This window comes from Furipterus horrens, unplaced genomic scaffold (assembly GCF_987537825.1).
Source record: "Furipterus horrens unplaced genomic scaffold, mFurHor1.1.pri manual_scaffold_15, whole genome shotgun sequence".
NCBI classification, from domain to species: Eukaryota; Metazoa; Chordata; class Mammalia; order Chiroptera; family Furipteridae; genus Furipterus; species Furipterus horrens.
The window spans coordinates 27,025,382-27,051,417 of record NW_028327185.1 but is presented as its reverse complement, the minus strand read 5'-3'; the positions used below and the strand labels follow the sequence as shown (position 1 = coordinate 27,051,417).

General features: G+C 65.3%; 20 non-coding genes across 20 annotated transcripts; all 20 read left to right on the top strand.

The window, feature by feature from the left end:
• The first annotated feature begins 375 nt into the window (after positions 1 to 375).
• On the top strand, positions 376 to 494 carry LOC149992587 (5S ribosomal RNA). Its single transcript, XR_016508420.1, has one exon. It is a non-coding gene; the product is annotated as a 5S ribosomal RNA (ribosomal RNA).
• An 815-nt stretch (positions 495 to 1,309) lies between these two features.
• LOC149992586 (5S ribosomal RNA) lies at positions 1,310 to 1,428 on the top strand. Its single transcript, XR_016508389.1, has one exon. It is a non-coding gene; the product is annotated as a 5S ribosomal RNA (ribosomal RNA).
• A 1,525-nt stretch (positions 1,429 to 2,953) lies between these two features.
• LOC149992585 (5S ribosomal RNA) lies at positions 2,954 to 3,072 on the top strand. The gene has a single exon (XR_016508419.1). It is a non-coding gene; the product is annotated as a 5S ribosomal RNA (ribosomal RNA).
• Positions 3,073 to 3,889: 817 nt separating this feature from the next.
• LOC149992584 (5S ribosomal RNA) lies at positions 3,890 to 4,008 on the top strand. The gene has a single exon (XR_016508388.1). It is a non-coding gene; the product is annotated as a 5S ribosomal RNA (ribosomal RNA).
• Positions 4,009 to 5,536: 1,528 nt separating this feature from the next.
• Positions 5,537 to 5,655, top strand: LOC149992583 (5S ribosomal RNA). The gene has a single exon (XR_016508418.1). It is a non-coding gene; the product is annotated as a 5S ribosomal RNA (ribosomal RNA).
• An 816-nt stretch (positions 5,656 to 6,471) lies between these two features.
• LOC149992582 (5S ribosomal RNA) lies at positions 6,472 to 6,590 on the top strand. The gene has a single exon (XR_016508387.1). It is a non-coding gene; the product is annotated as a 5S ribosomal RNA (ribosomal RNA).
• Positions 6,591 to 8,117: 1,527 nt separating this feature from the next.
• LOC149992581 (5S ribosomal RNA) lies at positions 8,118 to 8,236 on the top strand. Its single transcript, XR_016508417.1, has one exon. It is a non-coding gene; the product is annotated as a 5S ribosomal RNA (ribosomal RNA).
• An 817-nt stretch (positions 8,237 to 9,053) lies between these two features.
• On the top strand, positions 9,054 to 9,172 carry LOC149992580 (5S ribosomal RNA). Its single transcript, XR_016508386.1, has one exon. It is a non-coding gene; the product is annotated as a 5S ribosomal RNA (ribosomal RNA).
• Positions 9,173 to 10,702: 1,530 nt separating this feature from the next.
• LOC149992579 (5S ribosomal RNA) lies at positions 10,703 to 10,821 on the top strand. Its single transcript, XR_016508416.1, has one exon. It is a non-coding gene; the product is annotated as a 5S ribosomal RNA (ribosomal RNA).
• An 816-nt stretch (positions 10,822 to 11,637) lies between these two features.
• LOC149992578 (5S ribosomal RNA) lies at positions 11,638 to 11,756 on the top strand. Its single transcript, XR_016508385.1, has one exon. It is a non-coding gene; the product is annotated as a 5S ribosomal RNA (ribosomal RNA).
• Positions 11,757 to 13,279: 1,523 nt separating this feature from the next.
• LOC149992577 (5S ribosomal RNA) lies at positions 13,280 to 13,398 on the top strand. Its single transcript, XR_016508415.1, has one exon. It is a non-coding gene; the product is annotated as a 5S ribosomal RNA (ribosomal RNA).
• An 817-nt stretch (positions 13,399 to 14,215) lies between these two features.
• On the top strand, positions 14,216 to 14,334 carry LOC149992576 (5S ribosomal RNA). Its single transcript, XR_016508375.1, has one exon. It is a non-coding gene; the product is annotated as a 5S ribosomal RNA (ribosomal RNA).
• A 1,530-nt stretch (positions 14,335 to 15,864) lies between these two features.
• Positions 15,865 to 15,983, top strand: LOC149992575 (5S ribosomal RNA). Its single transcript, XR_016508414.1, has one exon. It is a non-coding gene; the product is annotated as a 5S ribosomal RNA (ribosomal RNA).
• An 816-nt stretch (positions 15,984 to 16,799) lies between these two features.
• LOC149992574 (5S ribosomal RNA) lies at positions 16,800 to 16,918 on the top strand. The gene has a single exon (XR_016508374.1). It is a non-coding gene; the product is annotated as a 5S ribosomal RNA (ribosomal RNA).
• A 1,530-nt stretch (positions 16,919 to 18,448) lies between these two features.
• On the top strand, positions 18,449 to 18,567 carry LOC149992573 (5S ribosomal RNA). Its single transcript, XR_016508413.1, has one exon. It is a non-coding gene; the product is annotated as a 5S ribosomal RNA (ribosomal RNA).
• An 815-nt stretch (positions 18,568 to 19,382) lies between these two features.
• LOC149992572 (5S ribosomal RNA) lies at positions 19,383 to 19,501 on the top strand. Its single transcript, XR_016508384.1, has one exon. It is a non-coding gene; the product is annotated as a 5S ribosomal RNA (ribosomal RNA).
• Positions 19,502 to 21,028: 1,527 nt separating this feature from the next.
• LOC149992571 (5S ribosomal RNA) lies at positions 21,029 to 21,147 on the top strand. The gene has a single exon (XR_016508412.1). It is a non-coding gene; the product is annotated as a 5S ribosomal RNA (ribosomal RNA).
• Positions 21,148 to 21,963: 816 nt separating this feature from the next.
• Positions 21,964 to 22,082, top strand: LOC149992570 (5S ribosomal RNA). The gene has a single exon (XR_016508383.1). It is a non-coding gene; the product is annotated as a 5S ribosomal RNA (ribosomal RNA).
• A 1,528-nt stretch (positions 22,083 to 23,610) lies between these two features.
• Positions 23,611 to 23,729, top strand: LOC149992569 (5S ribosomal RNA). Its single transcript, XR_016508410.1, has one exon. It is a non-coding gene; the product is annotated as a 5S ribosomal RNA (ribosomal RNA).
• Positions 23,730 to 24,545: 816 nt separating this feature from the next.
• LOC149992568 (5S ribosomal RNA) lies at positions 24,546 to 24,664 on the top strand. The gene has a single exon (XR_016508376.1). It is a non-coding gene; the product is annotated as a 5S ribosomal RNA (ribosomal RNA).
• Positions 24,665 to 26,036: the final 1,372 nt, after the last annotated feature.

Sequence of the window (26,036 nt, the reverse complement as noted above, 5' to 3'; positions counted from 1 at the left end):
AGCAGCGCCCCCTGGGGGGAGGTGCCTGGGAAGGCCGCTGCCGCCAGGGCCCCGTTACCGCCCTCCACGCCCCCTCCTCGCGATCCTACGGGGTGGGGGCTCTGTCCACGCCACCCACCCCCACCGGGGCAGGGCACGTCCCTACTTCAGCTCGGCGGGGAGGAAACGTCACCCTGTGCGACGCAGGTGCCTTCGCCCTGCCCGCTGGAACCTGCGCAGGTGGGGCAGGGGGCAGGTGGAGGGCTCAGCGGGGGTGGGGGCGGGACGGGGGTGTCGCAGCTCACAGAGAGGGGCGCGGCCCAGCCGCGCGCCCCAGGGGAGAGGGGCCTGGAGGCGAGGCACAGGCTCTTGAGGCCTCTGGAAGCCGCCTCCCGCGTCTACGGCCATACCACCCTGAACGCGCCCGATCTCGTCTGACCTCGGAAGCTAAGCAGGGTCGGGCCTGGTTAGTACTTGGATGGGAGACCGCCTGGGAATACCGGGTGCTGTAGGCTTTTTGGCCGCTTCGTCCTTTTGCCCGCAGCCGCCGGCTCGGCTGCTTTCCTCTTCCTGCTCCTTGCGGGACCCCGCCACCCCCACCCCCTGCCCAGGACGGTGACCAGCTCCTCCCGACTCGCCCCCCACCCCCAGCCCCCACCCCCCGCACCACCCTCCTGCCCCGGCGCCGCGGAGGCCACCGCCCGGGCCATAGGGGAATCCGCGCCGCCTCCGGGCACCTCTTGGTTAAGAGGTGCCGTGTCTCCCAGACTCGCTCGCGAGAGAGGAGGTCCCCAGTCGTCGTAGGGGGCCCGAGCCCCCGGGACAGAGAGAGGGAAGGCCCCCCCCGCCCACCGCCGACCCTCACCACGGCCCCCGGCCCCCAGACCACGGCCCCTGGCCCCGACCCAGAGGCCCTGTGAGGCCGGCCTCGGTAGCCGCAGCCCCGCGCCTTGGGGGCAGGGGCCGGGGAAGGCCGCCGCCGCCCCTGCCCCTTCCCCGCCGTCCCCGACCCCTCCCCGGCCGCCTACATGGTGGTGGCGGTGGTCGTGGTGCTGGTGGTGCTGGTGGGGGTGGTGGTGGTGGCGGTTAGGGTCTCTGTGCTCCCCATCGGGCAGGGCAGGCTCTTTCTTCAGCTAGGCAGGGAGGAAACGTCCCCTCCGGGGGAGGTGCCTTGGCCCTGCCCGCTGGAACCTGAGCAGGTGGGGCAGGGGGCAGGTGGAGGGCTCGGGGCAGCGTCCCAGAGAGGGGCGCGGCCGGCCGGGCGCCGCCAGGGGAGAGGGGCCTGGAGGCGAGGCACAGGCTCTTGAGGCCTCTGGAAGCCGCCTCCTGCGTCTACGGCCATACCACCCTGAACGCGCCCGATCTCGTCTGATCTCGGAAGCTAAGCAGGGTCGGGCCTGGTTAGTACTTGGATGGGAGACCGCCTGGGAATACCGGGTGCTGTAGGCTTTTTGGAAGGCCTCTCCTTCGGCCCCCAGCCCACCCGTCACCCGCCCCCTGTCGCCGGGCCAGGGCGCTTTCATCTTCTTGCTCCAGGTGGAGCTCTCCAGACCCAGGAGGGGGACCCGCCCCTCTCCACTCCCCGTGGTCAGTGAAACTTATGACGGGGCCCATCTTTCTATCTCTCGTCCTAAGATCTCTTTTTTTTTTTTTTTTTTTTTTCCCTTTTTGTCAGGGGTTTTACTCTTGGCTTCTCTACGTAGGCCTGCAAGGGCCACAAGGGCCTCCAAATTCAGAAGCAAGCGGACAAAATACTCGCAGGCCACGCATTTGGCGCTCTCCGTGAGAGCCTCGTTTTCAAGCACCTGTCATCAGCCGTTGTGTCCAGTTCTACGCTGAGTGCCACCTTTCTAAGCACATTGGTCCCAGTTCACTTGGCGCAATAGGTGCAGTGTCGCTTCAGTGAAGGGAACTTAAATACACGAGGCGATGGAGCTACGAATGCGCTTCCCGGAGCTGTCAGGGGTGCGTTTGAAATACCTTAAGGAACACGGTTATGGACACGGTGTTGTCACTCTGTCTTTGTTTGGGCCGCGCAGACCCGAAGGTTTTCCAGCAAGTTTTCTCCTCCTCGCTAGCTTCTAAAGGGTTTTTCTCGCGCCCCCACCCCCGACCCCCACCCCGACCCCGTTAGTAACGGCGGGAAAGTGACTTTACTGACTGGTAGGGAGTTTGGAAGCTCGTACGTGAAAATGACTCTGAGCGCAGTGCATTGTCAGTGCGTAGCCGCGTTGGGGTTCGGTCTTAACTGTGAGGCATCCTTGTCTCTGCATTCCTTCGTGGAATACATGTATCGTGCGAGCCGTGGAAATGCCCGCCGAGACCACTTAAACGCACACACGCGCGCGGCGGACACACACGCAAGATGACGACGGTGTCTGAGATCTGAGAACGTGGGGTCAGAAACCTATGCCACACATAGGTGTGTGTTTGGGCGGGGGTGGAGGCGGGCGGCAGCCCGCCGTGGGGCCGTGGGGGAGGCTGCGGGGCACGTCTGTCTAATGGAACCACAATAAAAAGAGGTGATGAAGAAAACAAAACGTATACGAAGCGTGCTTCACTGGAAGCAAAACGATCCGAGGCCGGCCCCGGCAGCCCCAGCAGCTCCCCCTGGGGGGAGGTGCCTGGGAAGGCCGCTGCCGCCAGGGCCCCGTTACCGCCCTCCACGCCCCCTCCTCGCGATCCTACGGGGTGGGGGCTCTGTCCACGCCACCCACCCCCACCGGGGCAGGGCACGTCCCTACTTCAGCTCGGCGGGGAGGAAACGTCACCCTGTGCGACGCAGGTGCCTTCGCCCTGCCCGCTGGAACCTGCGCAGGTGGGGCAGGGGGCAGGTGGAGGGCTCAGCGGGGGTGGGGGCGGGACGGGGGTGTCGCAGCTCACAGAGAGGGGCGCGGCCCAGCCGCGCGCCCCAGGGGAGAGGGGCCTGGAGGCGAGGCACAGGCTCTTGAGGCCTCTGGAAGCCGCCTCCCGCGTCTACGGCCATACCACCCTGAACGCGCCCGATCTCGTCTGACCTCGGAAGCTAAGCAGGGTCGGGCCTGGTTAGTACTTGGATGGGAGACCGCCTGGGAATACCGGGTGCTGTAGGCTTTTTGGCCGCTTCGTCCTTTTGCCCGCAGCCGCCGGCTCGGCTGCTTTCCTCTTCCTGCTCCTTGCGGGACCCCGCCACCCCCACCCCCTGCCCAGGACGGTGACCAGCTCCTCCCGACTCGCCCCCCACCCCCAGCCCCCACCCCCCGCACCACCCTCCTGCCCCGGCGCCGCGGAGGCCACCGCCCGGGCCATAGGGGAATCCGCGCCGCCTCCGGGCACCTCTTGGTTAAGAGGTGCCGTGTCTCCCAGACTCGCTCGCGAGAGAGGAGGTCCCCAGTCGTCGTAGGGGGCCCGAGCCCCCGGGACAGAGAGAGGGAAGGCCCCCCCCCGCCCACCGCCGACCCTCACCACGGCCCCCGGCCCCCAGACCACGGCCCCTGGCCCCGACCCAGAGGCCCTGTGAGGCCGGCCTCGGTAGCCGCAGCCCCGCGCCTTGGGGGCAGGGGCCGGGGAAGGCCGCCGCCGCCCCTGCCCCTTCCCCGCCGTCCCCGACCCCTCCCCGGCCGCCTACATGGTGGTGGCGGTGGTCGTGGTGCTGGTGGTGCTGGTGGGGGGGGTGGTGGTGGTGGTTGGGGTCTCTGTGCTCCCCATCGGGCAGGGCAAGCTCTTTCTTCAGCTAGGCAGGGAGGAAACGTCCCCTCCGGGGGAGGTGCCTTGGCCCTGCCCGCTGGAACCTGAGCAGGTGGGGCAGGGGGCAGGTGGAGGGCTCGGGGGCAGCGACCCAGAGAGGGGCGCGGCCGGCCGGGCGCCGCCAGGGGAGAGGGGCCTGGAGGCGAGGCACAGGCTCTTGAGGCCTCTGGAAGCCGCCTCCCGCGTCTACGGCCATACCACCCTGAACGCGCCCGATCTCGTCTGATCTCGGAAGCTAAGCAGGGTCGGGCCTGGTTAGTACTTGGATGGGAGACCGCCTGGGAATACCGGGTGCTGTAGGCTTTTTGGAAGGCCTCTCCTTCGGCCCCCAGCCCACCCGTCACCCGCCCCCTGTCGCCGGGCCAGGGCGCTTTCATCTTCTTGCTCCAGGTGGAGCTCTCCAGACCCAGGAGGGGGACCCGCCCCTCTCCACTCCCCGTGGTCAGTGAAACTTATGACGGGGCCCATCTTTCTATCTCTCGTCCTAAGATCTCTTTTTTTTTTTTTTTTTTTTTTTTTCCCTTTTTGTCAGGGGTTTTACTCTTGGCTTCTCTATGTAGGCCTGCAAGGGCCACAAGGGCCTCCAAATTCAGAAGCAAGCGGACAAAATACTCGCAGGCCACGCATTTGGCGCTCTCCGTGAGAGCCTCGTTTTCAAACACCTGTCATCAGCCGTTGTGTCCAGTTCTACGCTGAGTGCCACCTTTCTAAGCACATTGGTCCCAGTTCACTTGGCGCAATAGGTGCAGTGTCGCTTCAGTGAAGGGAACTTAAATACACGAGGCGATGGAGCTACGAATGCGCTTCCCGGAGCTGTCAGGGGTGCGTTTGAAATACCTTAAGGAACACGGTTATGGACACGGTGTTGTCACTCTGTCTTTGTTTGGGCCGCGCAGACCCGAAGGTTTTCCAGCAAGTTTTCTCCTCCTCGCTAGCTTCTAAAGGGTTTTTCTCGCGCCCCCACCCCCGACCCCCACCCCGACCCCGTTAGTAACGGCGGGAAAGTGACTTTACTGACTGGTAGGGAGTTTGGAAGCTCGTACGTGAAAATGACTCTGAGCGCAGTGCATTGTCAGTGCGTAGCCGCGTTGGGGTTCGGTCTTAACTGTGAGGCATCCTTGTCTCTGCATTCCTTCGTGGAATACATGTATCGTGCGAGCCGTGGAAATGCCCGCCGAGACCACTTAAACGCACACACGCGCGCGGCGGACACACACGCAAGATGACGACGGTGTCTGAGATCTGAGAACGTGGGGTCAGAAACCTATGCCACACATAGGTGTGTGTTTGGGCGGGGGTGGAGGCGGGCGGCAGCCCGCCGTGGGGCCGTGGGGGAGGCTGCGGGGCACGTCTGTCTAATGGAACCACAATAAAAAGAGGTGATGAAGAAAACAAAACGTATACGAAGCGTGCTTCACTGGAAGCAAAACGATCCGAGGCCGGCCCCGGCAGCCCCAGCAGCGCCCCCTGGGGGGAGGTGCCTGGGAAGGCCGCTGCCGCCAGGGCCCCGTTACCGCCCTCCACGCCCCCTCCTCGCGATCCTACGGGGTGGGGGCTCTGTCCACGCCACCCACCCCCACCGGGGCAGGGCACGTCCCTACTTCAGCTCGGCGGGGAGGAAACGTCACCCTGTGCGACGCAGGTGCCTTCGCCCTGCCCGCTGGAACCTGCGCAGGTGGGGCAGGGGGCAGGTGGAGGGCTCAGCGGGGGTGGGGGCGGGACGGGGGTGTCGCAGCTCACAGAGAGGGGCGCGGCCCAGCCGCGCGCCCCAGGGGAGAGGGGCCTGGAGGCGAGGCACAGGCTCTTGAGGCCTCTGGAAGCCGCCTCCCGCGTCTACGGCCATACCACCCTGAACGCGCCCGATCTCGTCTGACCTCGGAAGCTAAGCAGGGTCGGGCCTGGTTAGTACTTGGATGGGAGACCGCCTGGGAATACCGGGTGCTGTAGGCTTTTTGGCCGCTTCGTCCTTTTGCCCGCAGCCGCCGGCTCGGCTGCTTTCCTCTTCCTGCTCCTTGCGGGACCCCGCCACCCCCACCCCCTGCCCAGGACGGTGACCAGCTCCTCCCGACTCGCCCCCCACCCCCAGCCCCCACCCCCCGCACCACCCTCCTGCCCCGGCGCCGCGGAGGCCACCGCCCGGGCCATAGGGGAATCCGCGCCGCCTCCGGGCACCTCTTGGTTAAGAGGTGCCGTGTCTCCCAGACTCGCTCGCGAGAGAGGAGGTCCCCAGTCGTCGTAGGGGGCCCGAGCCCCCGGGACAGAGAGAGGGAAGGCCCCCCCCGCCCACCGCCGACCCTCACCACGGCCCCCGGCCCCCAGACCACGGCCCCTGGCCCCGACCCAGAGGCCCTGTGAGGCCGGCCTCGGTAGCCGCAGCCCCGCGCCTTGGGGGCAGGGGCCGGGGAAGGCCGCCGCCGCCCCTGCCCCTTCCCCGCCGTCCCCGACCCCTCCCCGGCCGCCTACATGGTGGTGGCGGTGGTCGTGGTGCTGGTGGTGCTGGTGGGGGGGGTGGTGGTGGTGGTTGGGGTCTCTGTGCTCCCCATCGGGCAGGGCAAGCTCTTTCTTCAGCTAGGCAGGGAGGAAACGTCCCCTCCGGGGGAGGTGCCTTGGCCCTGCCCGCTGGAACCTGAGCAGGTGGGGCAGGGGGCAGGTGGAGGGCTCGGGGGCAGCGACCCAGAGAGGGGCGCGGCCGGCCGGGCGCCGCCAGGGGAGAGGGGCCTGGAGGCGAGGCACAGGCTCTTGAGGCCTCTGGAAGCCGCCTCCCGCGTCTACGGCCATACCACCCTGAACGCGCCCGATCTCGTCTGATCTCGGAAGCTAAGCAGGGTCGGGCCTGGTTAGTACTTGGATGGGAGACCGCCTGGGAATACCGGGTGCTGTAGGCTTTTTGGAAGGCCTCTCCTTCGGCCCCCAGCCCACCCGTCACCCGCCCCCTGTCGCCGGGCCAGGGCGCTTTCATCTTCTTGCTCCAGGTGGAGCTCTCCAGACCCAGGAGGGGGACCCGCCCCTCTCCACTCCCCGTGGTCAGTGAAACTTATGACGGGGCCCATCTTTCTATCTCTCGTCCTAAGATCTCTTTTTTTTTTTTTTTTTTTTTTTTCCCTTTTTGTCAGGGGTTTTACTCTTGGCTTCTCTACGTAGGCCTGCAAGGGCCACAAGGGCCTCCAAATTCAGAAGCAAGCGGACAAAATACTCGCAGGCCACGCATTTGGCGCTCTCCGTGAGAGCCTCGTTTTCAAACACCTGTCATCAGCCGTTGTGTCCAGTTCTACGCTGAGTGCCACCTTTCTAAGCACATTGGTCCCAGTTCACTTGGCGCAATAGGTGCAGTGTCGCTTCAGTGAAGGGAACTTAAATACACGAGGCGATGGAGCTACGAATGCGCTTCCCGGAGCTGTCAGGGGTGCGTTTGAAATACCTTAAGGAACACGGTTATGGACACGGTGTTGTCACTCTGTCTTTGTTTGGGCCGCGCAGACCCGAAGGTTTTCCAGCAAGTTTTCTCCTCCTCGCTAGCTTCTAAAGGGTTTTTCTCGCGCCCCCACCCCCGACCCCCACCCCGACCCCGTTAGTAACGGCGGGAAAGTGACTTTACTGACTGGTAGGGAGTTTGGAAGCTCGTACGTGAAAATGACTCTGAGCGCAGTGCATTGTCAGTGCGTAGCCGCGTTGGGGTTCGGTCTTAACTGTGAGGCATCCTTGTCTCTGCATTCCTTCGTGGAATACATGTATCGTGCGAGCCGTGGAAATGCCCGCCGAGACCACTTAAACGCACACACGCGCGCGGCGGACACACACGCAAGATGACGACGGTGTCTGAGATCTGAGAACGTGGGGTCAGAAACCTATGCCACACATAGGTGTGTGTTTGGGCGGGGGTGGAGGCGGGCGGCAGCCCGCCGTGGGGCCGTGGGGGAGGCTGCGGGGCACGTCTGTCTAATGGAACCACAATAAAAAGAGGTGATGAAGAAAACAAAACGTATACGAAGCGTGCTTCACTGGAAGCAAAACGATCCGAGCCCGGCCCCGGCAGCCCCAGCAGCGCCCCCTGGGGGGAGGTGCCTGGGAAGGCCGCTGCCGCCAGGGCCCCGTTACCGCCCTCCACGCCCCCTCCTCGCGATCCTACGGGGTGGGGGCTCTGTCCACGCCACCCACCCCCACCGGGGCAGGGCACGTCCCTACTTCAGCTCGGCGGGGAGGAAACGTCACCCTGTGCGACGCAGGTGCCTTCGCCCTGCCCGCTGGAACCTGCGCAGGTGGGGCAGGGGGCAGGTGGAGGGCTCAGCGGGGGTGGGGGCGGGACGGGGGTGTCGCAGCTCACAGAGAGGGGCGCGGCCCAGCCGCGCGCCCCAGGGGAGAGGGGCCTGGAGGCGAGGCACAGGCTCTTGAGGCCTCTGGAAGCCGCCTCCCGCGTCTACGGCCATACCACCCTGAACGCGCCCGATCTCGTCTGACCTCGGAAGCTAAGCAGGGTCGGGCCTGGTTAGTACTTGGATGGGAGACCGCCTGGGAATACCGGGTGCTGTAGGCTTTTTGGCCGCTTCGTCCTTTTGCCCGCAGCCGCCGGCTCGGCTGCTTTCCTCTTCCTGCTCCTTGCGGGACCCCGCCACCCCCACCCCCTGCCCAGGACGGTGACCAGCTCCTCCCGACTCGCCCCCCCACCCCCAGCCCCCACCCCCCGCACCACCCTCCTGCCCCGGCGCCGCGGAGGCCACCGCCCGGGCCATAGGGGAATCCGCGCCGCCTCCGGGCACCTCTTGGTTAAGAGGTGCCGTGTCTCCCAGACTCGCTCGCGAGAGAGGAGGTCCCCAGTCGTCGTAGGGGGCCCGAGCCCCCGGGACAGAGAGAGGGAAGGCCCCCCCCGCCCACCGCCGACCCTCACCACGGCCCCCGGCCCCCAGACCACGGCCCCTGGCCCCGACCCAGAGGCCCTGTGAGGCCGGCCTCGGTAGCCGCAGCCCCGCGCCTTGGGGGCAGGGGCCGGGGAAGGCCGCCGCCGCCCCTGCCCCTTCCCCGCCGTCCCCGACCCCTCCCCGGCCGCCTACATGGTGGTGGCGGTGGTCGTGGTGCTGGTGGTGCTGGTGGGGGTGGTGGTGGTGGCGGTTGGGGTCTCTGTGCTCCCCATCGGGCAGGGCAGGCTCTTTCTTCAGCTAGGCAGGGAGGAAACGTCCCCTCCGGGGGAGGTGCCTTGGCCCTGCCCGCTGGAACCTGAGCAGGTGGGGCAGGGGGCAGGTGGAGGGCTCGGGGGCAGCGTCCCAGAGAGGGGCGCGGCCGGCCGGGCGCCGCCAGGGGAGAGGGGCCTGGAGGCGAGGCACAGGCTCTTGAGGCCTCTGGAAGCCGCCTCCTGCGTCTACGGCCATACCACCCTGAACGCGCCCGATCTCGTCTGATCTCGGAAGCTAAGCAGGGTCGGGCCTGGTTAGTACTTGGATGGGAGACCGCCTGGGAATACCGGGTGCTGTAGGCTTTTTGGAAGGCCTCTCCTTCGGCCCCCAGCCCACCCGTCACCCGCCCCCTGTCGCCGGGCCAGGGCGCTTTCATCTTCTTGCTCCAGGTGGAGCTCTCCAGACCCAGGAGGGGGACCCGCCCCTCTCCACTCCCCGTGGTCAGTGAAACTTATGACGGGGCCCATCTTTCTATCTCTCGTCCTAAGATCTCTGTTTTTTTTTTTTTTTTTTTTTTTTTCCCTTTTTGTCAGGGGTTCTACTCTTGGCTTCTCTACGTAGGCCTGCAAGGGCCACAAGGGCCTCCAAATTCAGAAGCAAGCGGACAAAATACTCGCAGGCCACGCATTTGGCGCTCTCCGTGAGAGCCTCGTTTTCAAACACCTGTCATCAGCCGTTGTGTCCAGTTCTACGCTGAGTGCCACCTTTCTAAGCACATTGGTCCCAGTTCACTTGGCGCAATAGGTGCAGTGTCGCTTCAGTGAAGGGAACTTAAATACACGAGGCGATGGAGCTACGAATGCGCTTCCCGGAGCTGTCAGGGGTGCGTTTGAAATACCTTAAGGAACACGGTTATGGACACGGTGTTGTCACTCTGTCTTTGTTTGGGCCGCGCAGACCCGAAGGTTTTCCAGCAAGTTTTCTCCTCCTCGCTAGCTTCTAAAGGGTTTTTCTCGCGCCCCCACCCCCGACCCCCACCCCGACCCCGTTAGTAACGGCGGGAAAGTGACTTTACTGACTGGTAGGGAGTTTGGAAGCTCGTACGTGAAAATGACTCTGAGCGCAGTGCATTGTCAGTGCGTAGCCGCGTTGGGGTTCGGTCTTAACTGTGAGGCATCCTTGTCTCTGCATTCCTTCGTGGAATACATGTATCGTGCGAGCCGTGGAAATGCCCGCCGAGACCACTTAAACGCACACACGCGCGCGGCGGACACACACGCAAGATGACGACGGTGTCTGAGATCTGAGAACGTGGGGTCAGAAACCTATGCCACACATAGGTGTGTGTTTGGGCGGGGGTGGAGGCGGGCGGCAGCCCGCCGTGGGGCCGTGGGGGAGGCTGCGGGGCACGTCTGTCTAATGGAACCACAATAAAAAGAGGTGATGAAGAAAACAAAACGTATACGAAGCGTGCTTCACTGGAAGCAAAACGATCCGAGGCCGGCCCCGGCAGCCCCAGCAGCGCCCCCTGGGGGGAGGTGCCTGGGAAGGCCGCTGCCGCCAGGGCCCCGTTACCGCCCTCCACGCCCCCTCCTCGCGATCCTACGGGGTGGGGGCTCTGTCCACGCCACCCACCCCCACCGGGGCAGGGCACGTCCCTACTTCAGCTCGGCGGGGAGGAAACGTCACCCTGTGCGACGCAGGTGCCTTCGCCCTGCCCGCTGGAACCTGCGCAGGTGGGGCAGGGGGCAGGTGGAGGGCTCAGCGGGGGTGGGGGCGGGACGGGGGTGTCGCAGCTCACAGAGAGGGGCGCGGCCCAGCCGCGCGCCCCAGGGGAGAGGGGCCTGGAGGCGAGGCACAGGCTCTTGAGGCCTCTGGAAGCCGCCTCCCGCGTCTACGGCCATACCACCCTGAACGCGCCCGATCTCGTCTGACCTCGGAAGCTAAGCAGGGTCGGGCCTGGTTAGTACTTGGATGGGAGACCGCCTGGGAATACCGGGTGCTGTAGGCTTTTTGGCCGCTTCGTCCTTTTGCCCGCAGCCGCCGGCTCGGCTGCTTTCCTCTTCCTGCTCCTTGCGGGACCCCGCCACCCCCACCCCCTGCCCAGGACGGTGACCAGCTCCTCCCGACTCGCCCCCCACCCCCAGCCCCCACCCCCCGCACCACCCTCCTGCCCCGGCGCCGCGGAGGCCACCGCCCGGGCCATAGGGGAATCCGCGCCGCCTCCGGGCACCTCTTGGTTAAGAGGTGCCGTGTCTCCCAGACTCGCTCGCGAGAGAGGAGGTCCCCAGTCGTCGTAGGGGGCCCGAGCCCCCGGGACAGAGAGAGGGAAGGCCCCCCCCGCCCACCGCCGACCCTCACCACGGCCCCCGGCCCCCAGACCACGGCCCCTGGCCCCGACCCAGAGGCCCTGTGAGGCCGGCCTCGGTAGCCGCAGCCCCGCGCCTTGGGGGCAGGGGCCGGGGAAGGCCGCCGCCGCCCCTGCCCCTTCCCCGCCGTCCCCGACCCCTCCCCGGCCGCCTACATGGTGGTGGCGGTGGTCGTGGTGCTGGTGGTGCTGGTGGGGGTGGTGGTGGTGGCGGTTGGGGTCTCTGTGCTCCCCATCGGGCAGGGCAGGCTCTTTCTTCAGCTAGGCAGGGAGGAAACGTCCCCTCCGGGGGAGGTGCCTTGGCCCTGCCCGCTGGAACCTGAGCAGGTGGGGCAGGGGGCAGGTGGAGGGCTCGGGGGCAGCGTCCCAGAGAGGGGCGCGGCCGGCCGGGCGCCGCCAGGGGAGAGGGGCCTGGAGGCGAGGCACAGGCTCTTGAGGCCTCTGGAAGCCGCCTCCTGCGTCTACGGCCATACCACCCTGAACGCGCCCGATCTCGTCTGATCTCGGAAGCTAAGCAGGGTCGGGCCTGGTTAGTACTTGGATGGGAGACCGCCTGGGAATACCGGGTGCTGTAGGCTTTTTGGAAGGCCTCTCCTTCGGCCCCCAGCCCACCCGTCACCCGCCCCCTGTCGCCGGGCCAGGGCGCTTTCATCTTCTTGCTCCAGGTGGAGCTCTCCAGACCCAGGAGGGGGACCCGCCCCTCTCCACTCCCCGTGGTCAGTGAAACTTATGACGGGGCCCATCTTTCTATCTCTCGTCCTAAGATCTCTTTTTTTTTTTTTTTTTTTTCCCTTTTTGTCAGGGGTTCTACTCTTGGCTTCTCTACGTAGGCCTGCAAGGGCCACAAGGGCCTCCAAATTCAGAAGCAAGCGGACAAAATACTCGCAGGCCACGCATTTGGCGCTCTCCGTGAGAGCCTCGTTTTCAAACACCTGTCATCAGCCGTTGTGTCCAGTTCTACGCTGAGTGCCACCTTTCTAAGCACATTGGTCCCAGTTCACTTGGCGCAATAGGTGCAGTGTCGCTTCAGTGAAGGGAACTTAAATACACGAGGCGATGGAGCTACGAATGCGCTTCCCGGAGCTGTCAGGGGTGCGTTTGAAATACCTTAAGGAACACGGTTATGGACACGGTGTTGTCACTCTGTCTTTGTTTGGGCCGCGCAGACCCGAAGGTTTTCCAGCAAGTTTTCTCCTCCTCGCTAGCTTCTAAAGGGTTTTTCTCGCGCCCCCACCCCCGACCCCCACCCCGACCCCGTTAGTAACGGCGGGAAAGTGACTTTACTGACTGGTAGGGAGTTTGGAAGCTCGTACGTGAAAATGACTCTGAGCGCAGTGCATTGTCAGTGCGTAGCCGCGTTGGGGTTCGGTCTTAACTGTGAGGCATCCTTGTCTCTGCATTCCTTCGTGGAATACATGTATCGTGCGAGCCGTGGAAATGCCCGCCGAGACCACTTAAACGCACACACGCGCGCGGCGGACACACACGCAAGATGACGACGGTGTCTGAGATCTGAGAACGTGGGGTCAGAAACCTATGCCACACATAGGTGTGTGTTTGGGCGGGGGTGGAGGCGGGCGGCAGCCCGCCGTGGGGCCGTGGGGGAGGCTGCGGGGCACGTCTGTCTAATGGAACCACAATAAAAAGAGGTGATGAAGAAAACAAAACGTATACGAAGCGTGCTTCACTGGAAGCAAAACGATCCGAGGCCGGCCCCGGCAGCCCCAGCAGCGCCCCCTGGGGGGAGGTGCCTGGGAAGGCCGCTGCCGCCAGGGCCCCGTTACCGCCCTCCACGCCCCCTCCTCGCGATCCTACGGGGTGGGGGCTCTGTCCACGCCACCCACCCCCACCGGGGCAGGGCACGTCCCTACTTCAGCTCGGCGGGGAGGAAACGTCACCCTGTGCGACGCAGGTGCCTTCGCCCTGCCCGCTGGAACCTGCGCAGGTGGGGCAGGGGGCAGGTGGAGGGCTCAGCGGGGGTGGGGGCGGGACGGGGGTGTCGCAGCTCACAGAGAGGGGCGCGGCCCAGCCGCGCGCCCCAGGGGAGAGGGGCCTGGAGGCGAGGCACAGGCTCTTGAGGCCTCTGGAAGCCGCCTCCCGCGTCTACGGCCATACCACCCTGAACGCGCCCGATCTCGTCTGACCTCGGAAGCTAAGCAGGGTCGGGCCTGGTTAGTACTTGGATGGGAGACCGCCTGGGAATACCGGGTGCTGTAGGCTTTTTGGCCGCTTCGTCCTTTTGCCCGCAGCCGCCGGCTCGGCTGCTTTCCTCTTCCTGCTCCTTGCGGGACCCCGCCACCCCCACCCCCTGCCCAGGACGGTGACCAGCTCCTCCCGACTCGCCCCCCACCCCCAGCCCCCCACCCCCCGCACCACCCTCCTGCCCCGGCGCCGCGGAGGCCACCGCCCGGGCCATAGGGGAATCCGCGCCGCCTCCGGGCACCTCTTGGTTAAGAGGTGCCGTGTCTCCCAGACTCGCTCGCGAGAGAGGAGGTCCCCAGTCGTCGTAGGGGGCCCGAGCCCCCGGGACAGAGAGAGGGAAGGCCCCCCCCGCCCACCGCCGACCCTCACCACGGCCCCCGGCCCCCAGACCACGGCCCCTGGCCCCGACCCAGAGGCCCTGTGAGGCCGGCCTCGGTAGCCGCAGCCCCGCGCCTTGGGGGCAGGGGCCGGGGAAGGCCGCCGCCGCCCCTGCCCCTTCCCCGCCGTCCCCGACCCCTCCCCGGCCGCCTACATGGTGGTGGCGGTGGTCGTGGTGCTGGTGGTGCTGGTGGGGGTGGTGGTGGTGGCGGTTGGGGTCTCTGTGCTCCCCATCGGGCAGGGCAGGCTCTTTCTTCAGCTAGGCAGGGAGGAAACGTCCCCTCCGGGGGAGGTGCCTTGGCCCTGCCCGCTGGAACCTGAGCAGGTGGGGCAGGGGGCAGGTGGAGGGCTCGGGGGCAGCGTCCCAGAGAGGGGCGCGGCCGGCCGGGCGCCGCCAGGGGAGAGGGGCCTGGAGGCGAGGCACAGGCTCTTGAGGCCTCTGGAAGCCGCCTCCTGCGTCTACGGCCATACCACCCTGAACGCGCCTGATCTCGTCTGATCTCGGAAGCTAAGCAGGGTCGGGCCTGGTTAGTACTTGGATGGGAGACCGCCTGGGAATACCGGGTGCTGTAGGCTTTTTGGAAGGCCTCTCCTTCGGCCCCCAGCCCACCCGTCACCCGCCCCCTGTCGCCGGGCCAGGGCGCTTTCATCTTCTTGCTCCAGGTGGAGCTCTCCAGACCCAGGAGGGGGACCCGCCCCTCTCCACTCCCCGTGGTCAGTGAAACTTATGACGGGGCCCATCTTTCTATCTCTCGTCCTAAGATCTCTGTTTTTTTTTTTTTTTTTTTTTTTTTCCCTTTTTGTCAGGGGTTCTACTCTTGGCTTCTCTACGTAGGCCTGCAAGGGCCACAAGGGCCTCCAAATTCAGAAGCAAGCGGACAAAATACTCGCAGGCCACGCATTTGGCGCTCTCCGTGAGAGCCTCGTTTTCAAACACCTGTCATCAGCCGTTGTGTCCAGTTCTACGCTGAGTGCCACCTTTCTAAGCACATTGGTCCCAGTTCACTTGGCGCAATAGGTGCAGTGTCGCTTCAGTGAAGGGAACTTAAATACACGAGGCGATGGAGCTACGAATGCGCTTCCCGGAGCTGTCAGGGGTGCGTTTGAAATACCTTAAGGAACACGGTTATGGACACGGTGTTGTCACTCTGTCTTTGTTTGGGCCGCGCAGACCCGAAGGTTTTCCAGCAAGTTTTCTCCTCCTCGCTAGCTTCTAAAGGGTTTTTCTCGCGCCCCCACCCCCGACCCCCACCCCGACCCCGTTAGTAACGGCGGGAAAGTGACTTTACTGACTGGTAGGGAGTTTGGAAGCTCGTACGTGAAAATGACTCTGAGCGCAGTGCATTGTCAGTGCGTAGCCGCGTTGGGGTTCGGTCTTAACTGTGAGGCATCCTTGTCTCTGCATTCCTTCGTGGAATACATGTATCGTGCGAGCCGTGGAAATGCCCGCCGAGACCACTTAAACGCACACACGCGCGCGGCGGACACACACGCAAGATGACGACGGTGTCTGAGATCTGAGAACGTGGGGTCAGAAACCTATGCCACACATAGGTGTGTGTTTGGGCGGGGGTGGAGGCGGGCGGCAGCCCGCCGTGGGGCCGTGGGGGAGGCTGCGGGGCACGTCTGTCTAATGGAACCACAATAAAAAGAGGTGATGAAGAAAACAAAACGTATACGAAGCGTGCTTCACTGGAAGCAAAACGATCCGAGGCCGGCCCCGGCAGCCCCAGCAGCGCCCCCTGGGGGGAGGTGCCTGGGAAGGCCGCTGCCGCCAGGGCCCCGTTACCGCCCTCCACGCCCCCTCCTCGCGATCCTACGGGGTGGGGGCTCTGTCCACGCCACCCACCCCCACCGGGGCAGGGCACGTCCCTACTTCAGCTCGGCGGGGAGGAAACGTCACCCTGTGCGACGCAGGTGCCTTCGCCCTGCCCGCTGGAACCTGCGCAGGTGGGGCAGGGGGCAGGTGGAGGGCTCAGCGGGGGTGGGGGCGGGACGGGGGTGTCGCAGCTCACAGAGAGGGGCGCGGCCCAGCCGCGCGCCCCAGGGGAGAGGGGCCTGGAGGCGAGGCACAGGCTCTTGAGGCCTCTGGAAGCCGCCTCCCGCGTCTACGGCCATACCACCCTGAACGCGCCCGATCTCGTCTGACCTCGGAAGCTAAGCAGGGTCGGGCCTGGTTAGTACTTGGATGGGAGACCGCCTGGGAATACCGGGTGCTGTAGGCTTTTTGGCCGCTTCGTCCTTTTGCCCGCAGCCGCCGGCTCGGCTGCTTTCCTCTTCCTGCTCCTTGCGGGACCCCGCCACCCCCACCCCCTGCCCAGGACGGTGACCAGCTCCTCCCGACTCGCCCCCCACCCCCAGCCCCCACCCCCCGCACCACCCTCCTGCCCCGGCGCCGCGGAGGCCACCGCCCGGGCCATAGGGGAATCCGCGCCGCCTCCGGGCACCTCTTGGTTAAGAGGTGCCGTGTCTCCCAGACTCGCTCGCGAGAGAGGAGGTCCCCAGTCGTCGTAGGGGGCCCGAGCCCCCGGGACAGAGAGAGGGAAGGCCCCCCCCGCCCACCGCCGACCCTCACCACGGCCCCCGGCCCCCAGACCACGGCCCCTGGCCCCGACCCAGAGGCCCTGTGAGGCCGGCCTCGGTAGCCGCAGCCCCGCGCCTTGGGGGCAGGGGCCGGGGAAGGCCGCCGCCGCCCCTGCCCCTTCCCCGCCGTCCCCGACCCCTCCCCGGCCGCCTACATGGTGGTGGCGGTGGTCGTGGTGCTGGTGGTGCTGGTGGGGGTGGTGGTGGTGGCGGTTGGGGTCTCTGTGCTCCCCATCGGGCAGGGCAGGCTCTTTCTTCAGCTAGGCAGGGAGGAAACGTCCCCTCCGGGGGAGGTGCCTTGGCCCTGCCCGCTGGAACCTGAGCAGGTGGGGCAGGGGGCAGGTGGAGGGCTCGGGGGCAGCGTCCCAGAGAGGGGCGCGGCCGGCCGGGCGCCGCCAGGGGAGAGGGGCCTGGAGGCGAGGCACAGGCTCTTGAGGCCTCTGGAAGCCGCCTCCTGCGTCTACGGCCATACCACCCTGAACGCGCCTGATCTCGTCTGATCTCGGAAGCTAAGCAGGGTCGGGCCTGGTTAGTACTTGGATGGGAGACCGCCTGGGAATACCGGGTGCTGTAGGCTTTTTGGAAGGCCTCTCCTTCGGCCCCCAGCCCACCCGTCACCCGCCCCCTGTCGCCGGGCCAGGGCGCTTTCATCTTCTTGCTCCAGGTGGAGCTCTCCAGACCCAGGAGGGGGACCCGCCCCTCTCCACTCCCCGTGGTCAGTGAAACTTATGACGGGGCCCATCTTTCTATCTCTCGTCCTAAGATCTCTGTTTTTTTTTTTTTTTTTTTTTTTTTCCCTTTTTGTCAGGGGTTCTACTCTTGGCTTCTCTACGTAGGCCTGCAAGGGCCACAAGGGCCTCCAAATTCAGAAGCAAGCGGACAAAATACTCGCAGGCCACGCATTTGGCGCTCTCCGTGAGAGCCTCGTTTTCAAACACCTGTCATCAGCCGTTGTGTCCAGTTCTACGCTGAGTGCCACCTTTCTAAGCACATTGGTCCCAGTTCACTTGGCGCAATAGGTGCAGTGTCGCTTCAGTGAAGGGAACTTAAATACACGAGGCGATGGAGCTACGAATGCGCTTCCCGGAGCTGTCAGGGGTGCGTTTGAAATACCTTAAGGAACACGGTTATGGACACGGTGTTGTCACTCTGTCTTTGTTTGGGCCGCGCAGACCCGAAGGTTTTCCAGCAAGTTTTCTCCTCCTCGCTAGCTTCTAAAGGGTTTTTCTCGCGCCCCCACCCCCGACCCCCACCCCGACCCCGTTAGTAACGGCGGGAAAGTGACTTTACTGACTGGTAGGGAGTTTGGAAGCTCGTACGTGAAAATGACTCTGAGCGCAGTGCATTGTCAGTGCGTAGCCGCGTTGGGGTTCGGTCTTAACTGTGAGGCATCCTTGTCTCTGCATTCCTTCGTGGAATACATGTATCGTGCGAGCCGTGGAAATGCCCGCCGAGACCACTTAAACGCACACACGCGCGCGGCGGACACACACGCAAGATGACGACGGTGTCTGAGATCTGAGAACGTGGGGTCAGAAACCTATGCCACACATAGGTGTGTGTTTGGGCGGGGGTGGAGGCGGGCGGCAGCCCGCCGTGGGGCCGTGGGGGAGGCTGCGGGGCACGTCTGTCTAATGGAACCACAATAAAAAGAGGTGATGAAGAAAACAAAACGTATACGAAGCGTGCTTCACTGGAAGCAAAACGATCCGAGGCCGGCCCCGGCAGCCCCAGCAGCGCCCCCTGGGGGGAGGTGCCTGGGAAGGCCGCTGCCGCCAGGGCCCCGTTACCGCCCTCCACGCCCCCTCCTCGCGATCCTACGGGGTGGGGGCTCTGTCCACGCCACCCACCCCCACCGGGGCAGGGCACGTCCCTACTTCAGCTCGGCGGGGAGGAAACGTCACCCTGTGCGACGCAGGTGCCTTCGCCCTGCCCGCTGGAACCTGCGCAGGTGGGGCAGGGGGCAGGTGGAGGGCTCAGCGGGGGTGGGGGCGGGACGGGGGTGTCGCAGCTCACAGAGAGGGGCGCGGCCCAGCCGCGCGCCCCAGGGGAGAGGGGCCTGGAGGCGAGGCACAGGCTCTTGAGGCCTCTGGAAGCCGCCTCCCGCGTCTACGGCCATACCACCCTGAACGCGCCCGATCTCGTCTGACCTCGGAAGCTAAGCAGGGTCGGGCCTGGTTAGTACTTGGATGGGAGACCGCCTGGGAATACCGGGTGCTGTAGGCTTTTTGGCCGCTTCGTCCTTTTGCCCGCAGCCGCCGGCTCGGCTGCTTTCCTCTTCCTGCTCCTTGCGGGACCCCGCCACCCCCACCCCCTGCCCAGGACGGTGACCAGCTCCTCCCGACTCGCCCCCCACCCCCAGCCCCCACCCCCCGCACCACCCTCCTGCCCCGGCGCCGCGGAGGCCACCGCCCGGGCCATAGGGGAATCCGCGCCGCCTCCGGGCACCTCTTGGTTAAGAGGTGCCGTGTCTCCCAGACTCGCTCGCGAGAGAGGAGGTCCCCAGTCGTCGTAGGGGGCCCGAGCCCCCGGGACAGAGAGAGGGAAGGCCCCCCCCGCCCACCGCCGACCCTCACCACGGCCCCCGGCCCCCAGACCACGGCCCCTGGCCCCGACCCAGAGGCCCTGTGAGGCCGGCCTCGGTAGCCGCAGCCCCGCGCCTTGGGGGCAGGGGCCGGGGAAGGCCGCCGCCGCCCCTGCCCCTTCCCCGCCGTCCCCGACCCCTCCCCGGCCGCCTACATGGTGGTGGCGGTGGTCGTGGTGCTGGTGGTGCTGGTGGGGGTGGTGGTGGTGGCGGTTGGGGTCTCTGTGCTCCCCATCGGGCAGGGCAGGCTCTTTCTTCAGCTAGGCAGGGAGGAAACGTCCCCTCCGGGGGAGGTGCCTTGGCCCTGCCCGCTGGAACCTGAGCAGGTGGGGCAGGGGGCAGGTGGAGGGCTCGGGGCAGCGTCCCAGAGAGGGGCGCGGCCGGCCGGGCGCCGCCAGGGGAGAGGGGCCTGGAGGCGAGGCACAGGCTCTTGAGGCCTCTGGAAGCCGCCTCCTGCGTCTACGGCCATACCACCCTGAACGCGCCCGATCTCGTCTGATCTCGGAAGCTAAGCAGGGTCGGGCCTGGTTAGTACTTGGATGGGAGACCGCCTGGGAATACCGGGTGCTGTAGGCTTTTTGGAAGGCCTCTCCTTCGGCCCCCAGCCCACCCGTCACCCGCCCCCTGTCGCCGGGCCAGGGCGCTTTCATCTTCTTGCTCCAGGTGGAGCTCTCCAGACCCAGGAGGGGGACCCGCCCCTCTCCACTCCCCGTGGTCAGTGAAACTTATGACGGGGCCCATCTTTCTATCTCTCGTCCTAAGATCTCTTTTTTTTTTTTTTTTTTTTTTTTCCCTTTTTGTCAGGGGTTTTACTCTTGGCTTCTCTACGTAGGCCTGCAAGGGCCACAAGGGCCTCCAAATTCAGAAGCAAGCGGACAAAATACTCGCAGGCCACGCATTTGGCGCTCTCCGTGAGAGCCTCGTTTTCAAGCACCTGTCATCAGCCGTTGTGTCCAGTTCTACGCTGAGTGCCACCTTTCTAAGCACATTGGTCCCAGTTCACTTGGCGCAATAGGTGCAGTGTCGCTTCAGTGAAGGGAACTTAAATACACGAGGCGATGGAGCTACGAATGCGCTTCCCGGAGCTGTCAGGGGTGCGTTTGAAATACCTTAAGGAACACGGTTATGGACACGGTGTTGTCACTCTGTCTTTGTTTGGGCCGCGCAGACCCGAAGGTTTTCCAGCAAGTTTTCTCCTCCTCGCTAGCTTCTAAAGGGTTTTTCTCGCGCCCCCACCCCCGACCCCCACCCCGACCCCGTTAGTAACGGCGGGAAAGTGACTTTACTGACTGGTAGGGAGTTTGGAAGCTCGTACGTGAAAATGACTCTGAGCGCAGTGCATTGTCAGTGCGTAGCCGCGTTGGGGTTCGGTCTTAACTGTGAGGCATCCTTGTCTCTGCATTCCTTCGTGGAATACATGTATCGTGCGAGCCGTGGAAATGCCCGCCGAGACCACTTAAACGCACACACGCGCGCGGCGGACACACACGCAAGATGACGACGGTGTCTGAGATCTGAGAACGTGGGGTCAGAAACCTATGCCACACATAGGTGTGTGTTTGGGCGGGGGTGGAGGCGGGCGGCAGCCCGCCGTGGGGCCGTGGGGGAGGCTGCGGGGCACGTCTGTCTAATGGAACCACAATAAAAAGAGGTGATGAAGAAAACAAAACGTATACGAAGCGTGCTTCACTGGAAGCAAAACGATCCGAGGCCGGCCCCGGCAGCCCCAGCAGCTCCCCCTGGGGGGAGGTGCCTGGGAAGGCCGCTGCCGCCAGGGCCCCGTTACCGCCCTCCACGCCCCCTCCTCGCGATCCTACGGGGTGGGGGCTCTGTCCACGCCACCCACCCCCACCGGGGCAGGGCACGTCCCTACTTCAGCTCGGCGGGGAGGAAACGTCACCCTGTGCGACGCAGGTGCCTTCGCCCTGCCCGCTGGAACCTGCGCAGGTGGGGCAGGGGGCAGGTGGAGGGCTCAGCGGGGGTGGGGGCGGGACGGGGGTGTCGCAGCTCACAGAGAGGGGCGCGGCCCAGCCGCGCGCCCCAGGGGAGAGGGGCCTGGAGGCGAGGCACAGGCTCTTGAGGCCTCTGGAAGCCGCCTCCCGCGTCTACGGCCATACCACCCTGAACGCGCCCGATCTCGTCTGACCTCGGAAGCTAAGCAGGGTCGGGCCTGGTTAGTACTTGGATGGGAGACCGCCTGGGAATACCGGGTGCTGTAGGCTTTTTGGCCGCTTCGTCCTTTTGCCCGCAGCCGCCGGCTCGGCTGCTTTCCTCTTCCTGCTCCTTGCGGGACCCCGCCACCCCCACCCCCTGCCCAGGACGGTGACCAGCTCCTCCCGACTCGCCCCCCACCCCCAGCCCCCACCCCCCGCACCACCCTCCTGCCCCGGCGCCGCGGAGGCCACCGCCCGGGCCATAGGGGAATCCGCGCCGCCTCCGGGCACCTCTTGGTTAAGAGGTGCCGTGTCTCCCAGACTCGCTCGCGAGAGAGGAGGTCCCCAGTCGTCGTAGGGGGCCCGAGCCCCCGGGACAGAGAGAGGGAAGGCCCCCCCCGCCCACCGCCGACCCTCACCACGGCCCCCGGCCCCCAGACCACGGCCCCTGGCCCCGACCCAGAGGCCCTGTGAGGCCGGCCTCGGTAGCCGCAGCCCCGCGCCTTGGGGGCAGGGGCCGGGGAAGGCCGCCGCCGCCCCTGCCCCTTCCCCGCCGTCCCCGACCCCTCCCCGGCCGCCTACATGGTGGTGGCGGTGGTCGTGGTGCTGGTGGTGCTGGTGGGGGGGGTGGTGGTGGTGGTTGGGGTCTCTGTGCTCCCCATCGGGCAGGGCAAGCTCTTTCTTCAGCTAGGCAGGGAGGAAACGTCCCCTCCGGGGGAGGTGCCTTGGCCCTGCCCGCTGGAACCTGAGCAGGTGGGGCAGGGGGCAGGTGGAGGGCTCGGGGGCAGCGACCCAGAGAGGGGCGCGGCCGGCCGGGCGCCGCCAGGGGAGAGGGGCCTGGAGGCGAGGCACAGGCTCTTGAGGCCTCTGGAAGCCGCCTCCCGCGTCTACGGCCATACCACCCTGAACGCGCCCGATCTCGTCTGATCTCGGAAGCTAAGCAGGGTCGGGCCTGGTTAGTACTTGGATGGGAGACCGCCTGGGAATACCGGGTGCTGTAGGCTTTTTGGAAGGCCTCTCCTTCGGCCCCCAGCCCACCCGTCACCCGCCCCCTGTCGCCGGGCCAGGGCGCTTTCATCTTCTTGCTCCAGGTGGAGCTCTCCAGACCCAGGAGGGGGACCCGCCCCTCTCCACTCCCCGTGGTCAGTGAAACTTATGACGGGGCCCATCTTTCTATCTCTCGTCCTAAGATCTCTTTTTTTTTTTTTTTTTTTTTTTTTCCCTTTTTGTCAGGGGTTTTACTCTTGGCTTCTCTATGTAGGCCTGCAAGGGCCACAAGGGCCTCCAAATTCAGAAGCAAGCGGACAAAATACTCGCAGGCCACGCATTTGGCGCTCTCCGTGAGAGCCTCGTTTTCAAACACCTGTCATCAGCCGTTGTGTCCAGTTCTACGCTGAGTGCCACCTTTCTAAGCACATTGGTCCCAGTTCACTTGGCGCAATAGGTGCAGTGTCGCTTCAGTGAAGGGAACTTAAATACACGAGGCGATGGAGCTACGAATGCGCTTCCCGGAGCTGTCAGGGGTGCGTTTGAAATACCTTAAGGAACACGGTTATGGACACGGTGTTGTCACTCTGTCTTTGTTTGGGCCGCGCAGACCCGAAGGTTTTCCAGCAAGTTTTCTCCTCCTCGCTAGCTTCTAAAGGGTTTTTCTCGCGCCCCCACCCCCGACCCCCACCCCGACCCCGTTAGTAACGGCGGGAAAGTGACTTTACTGACTGGTAGGGAGTTTGGAAGCTCGTACGTGAAAATGACTCTGAGCGCAGTGCATTGTCAGTGCGTAGCCGCGTTGGGGTTCGGTCTTAACTGTGAGGCATCCTTGTCTCTGCATTCCTTCGTGGAATACATGTATCGTGCGAGCCGTGGAAATGCCCGCCGAGACCACTTAAACGCACACACGCGCGCGGCGGACACACACGCAAGATGACGACGGTGTCTGAGATCTGAGAACGTGGGGTCAGAAACCTATGCCACACATAGGTGTGTGTTTGGGCGGGGGTGGAGGCGGGCGGCAGCCCGCCGTGGGGCCGTGGGGGAGGCTGCGGGGCACGTCTGTCTAATGGAACCACAATAAAAAGAGGTGATGAAGAAAACAAAACGTATACGAAGCGTGCTTCACTGGAAGCAAAACGATCCGAGGCCGGCCCCGGCAGCCCCAGCAGCGCCCCCTGGGGGGAGGTGCCTGGGAAGGCCGCTGCCGCCAGGGCCCCGTTACCGCCCTCCACGCCCCCTCCTCGCGATCCTACGGGGTGGGGGCTCTGTCCACGCCACCCACCCCCACCGGGGCAGGGCACGTCCCTACTTCAGCTCGGCGGGGAGGAAACGTCACCCTGTGCGACGCAGGTGCCTTCGCCCTGCCCGCTGGAACCTGCGCAGGTGGGGCAGGGGGCAGGTGGAGGGCTCAGCGGGGGTGGGGGCGGGACGGGGGTGTCGCAGCTCACAGAGAGGGGCGCGGCCCAGCCGCGCGCCCCAGGGGAGAGGGGCCTGGAGGCGAGGCACAGGCTCTTGAGGCCTCTGGAAGCCGCCTCCCGCGTCTACGGCCATACCACCCTGAACGCGCCCGATCTCGTCTGACCTCGGAAGCTAAGCAGGGTCGGGCCTGGTTAGTACTTGGATGGGAGACCGCCTGGGAATACCAGGTGCTGTAGGCTTTTTGGCCGCTTCGTCCTTTTGCCCGCAGCCGCCGGCTCGGCTGCTTTCCTCTTCCTGCTCCTTGCGGGACCCCGCCACCCCCACCCCCTGCCCAGGACGGTGACCAGCTCCTCCCGACTCGCCCCCCACCCCCAGCCCCCACCCCCCGCACCACCCTCCTGCCCCGGCGCCGCGGAGGCCACCGCCCGGGCCATAGGGGAATCCGCGCCGCCTCCGGGCACCTCTTGGTTAAGAGGTGCCGTGTCTCCCAGACTCGCTCGCGAGAGAGGAGGTCCCCAGTCGTCGTAGGGGGCCCGAGCCCCCGGGACAGAGAGAGGGAAGGCCCCCCCCGCCCACCGCCGACCCTCACCACGGCCCCCGGCCCCCAGACCACGGCCCCTGGCCCCGACCCAGAGGCCCTGTGAGGCCGGCCTCGGTAGCCGCAGCCCCGCGCCTTGGGGGCAGGGGCCGGGGAAGGCCGCCGCCGCCCCTGCCCCTTCCCCGCCGTCCCCGACCCCTCCCCGGCCGCCTACATGGTGGTGGCGGTGGTCGTGGTGCTGGTGGTGCTGGTGGGGGGGGTGGTGGTGGTGGTTGGGGTCTCTGTGCTCCCCATCGGGCAGGGCAAGCTCTTTCTTCAGCTAGGCAGGGAGGAAACGTCCCCTCCGGGGGAGGTGCCTTGGCCCTGCCCGCTGGAACCTGAGCAGGTGGGGCAGGGGGCAGGTGGAGGGCTCGGGGGCAGCGACCCAGAGAGGGGCGCGGCCGGCCGGGCGCCGCCAGGGGAGAGGGGCCTGGAGGCGAGGCACAGGCTCTTGAGGCCTCTGGAAGCCGCCTCCCGCGTCTACGGCCATACCACCCTGAACGCGCCCGATCTCGTCTGATCTCGGAAGCTAAGCAGGGTCGGGCCTGGTTAGTACTTGGATGGGAGACCGCCTGGGAATACCGGGTGCTGTAGGCTTTTTGGAAGGCCTCTCCTTCGGCCCCCAGCCCACCCGTCACCCGCCCCCTGTCGCCGGGCCAGGGCGCTTTCATCTTCTTGCTCCAGGTGGAGCTCTCCAGACCCAGGAGGGGGACCCGCCCCTCTCCACTCCCCGTGGTCAGTGAAACTTATGACGGGGCCCATCTTTCTATCTCTCGTCCTAAGATCTCTTTTTTTTTTTTTTTTTTTTTTTTTTCCCTTTTTGTCAGGGGTTTTACTCTTGGCTTCTCTACGTAGGCCTGCAAGGGCCACAAGGGCCTCCAAATTCAGAAGCAAGCGGACAAAATACTCGCAGGCCACGCATTTGGCGCTCTCCGTGAGAGCCTCGTTTTCAAACACCTGTCATCAGCCGTTGTGTCCAGTTCTACGCTGAGTGCCACCTTTCTAAGCACATTGGTCCCAGTTCACTTGGCGCAATAGGTGCAGTGTCGCTTCAGTGAAGGGAACTTAAATACACGAGGCGATGGAGCTACGAATGTGCTTCCCGGAGCTGTCAGGGGTGCGTTTGAAATACCTTAAGGAACACGGTTATGGACACGGTGTTGTCACTCTGTCTTTGTTTGGGCCGCGCAGACCCGAAGGTTTTCCAGCAAGTTTTCTCCTCCTCGCTAGCTTCTAAAGGGTTTTTCTCGCGCCCCCACCCCCGACCCCCACCCCGACCCCGTTAGTAACGGCGGGAAAGTGACTTTACTGACTGGTAGGGAGTTTGGAAGCTCGTACGTGAAAATGACTCTGAGCGCAGTGCATTGTCAGTGCGTAGCCGCGTTGGGGTTCGGTCTTAACTGTGAGGCATCCTTGTCTCTGCATTCCTTCGTGGAATACATGTATCGTGCGAGCCGTGGAAATGCCCGCCGAGACCACTTAAACGCACACACGCGCGCGGCGGACACACACGCAAGATGACGACGGTGTCTGAGATCTGAGAACGTGGGGTCAGAAACCTATGCCACACATAGGTGTGTGTTTGGGCGGGGGTGGAGGCGGGCGGCAGCCCGCCGTGGGGCCGTGGGGGAGGCTGCGGGGCACGTCTGTCTAATGGAACCACAATAAAAAGAGGTGATGAAGAAAACAAAACGTATACGAAGCGTGCTTCACTGGAAGCAAAACGATCCGAGGCCGGCCCCGGCAGCCCCAGCAGCGCCCCCTGGGGGGAGGTGCCTGGGAAGGCCGCTGCCGCCAGGGCCCCGTTACCGCCCTCCACGCCCCCTCCTCGCGATCCTACGGGGTGGGGGCTCTGTCCACGCCACCCACCCCCACCGGGGCAGGGCACGTCCCTACTTCAGCTCGGCGGGGAGGAAACGTCACCCTGTGCGACGCAGGTGCCTTCGCCCTGCCCGCTGGAACCTGCGCA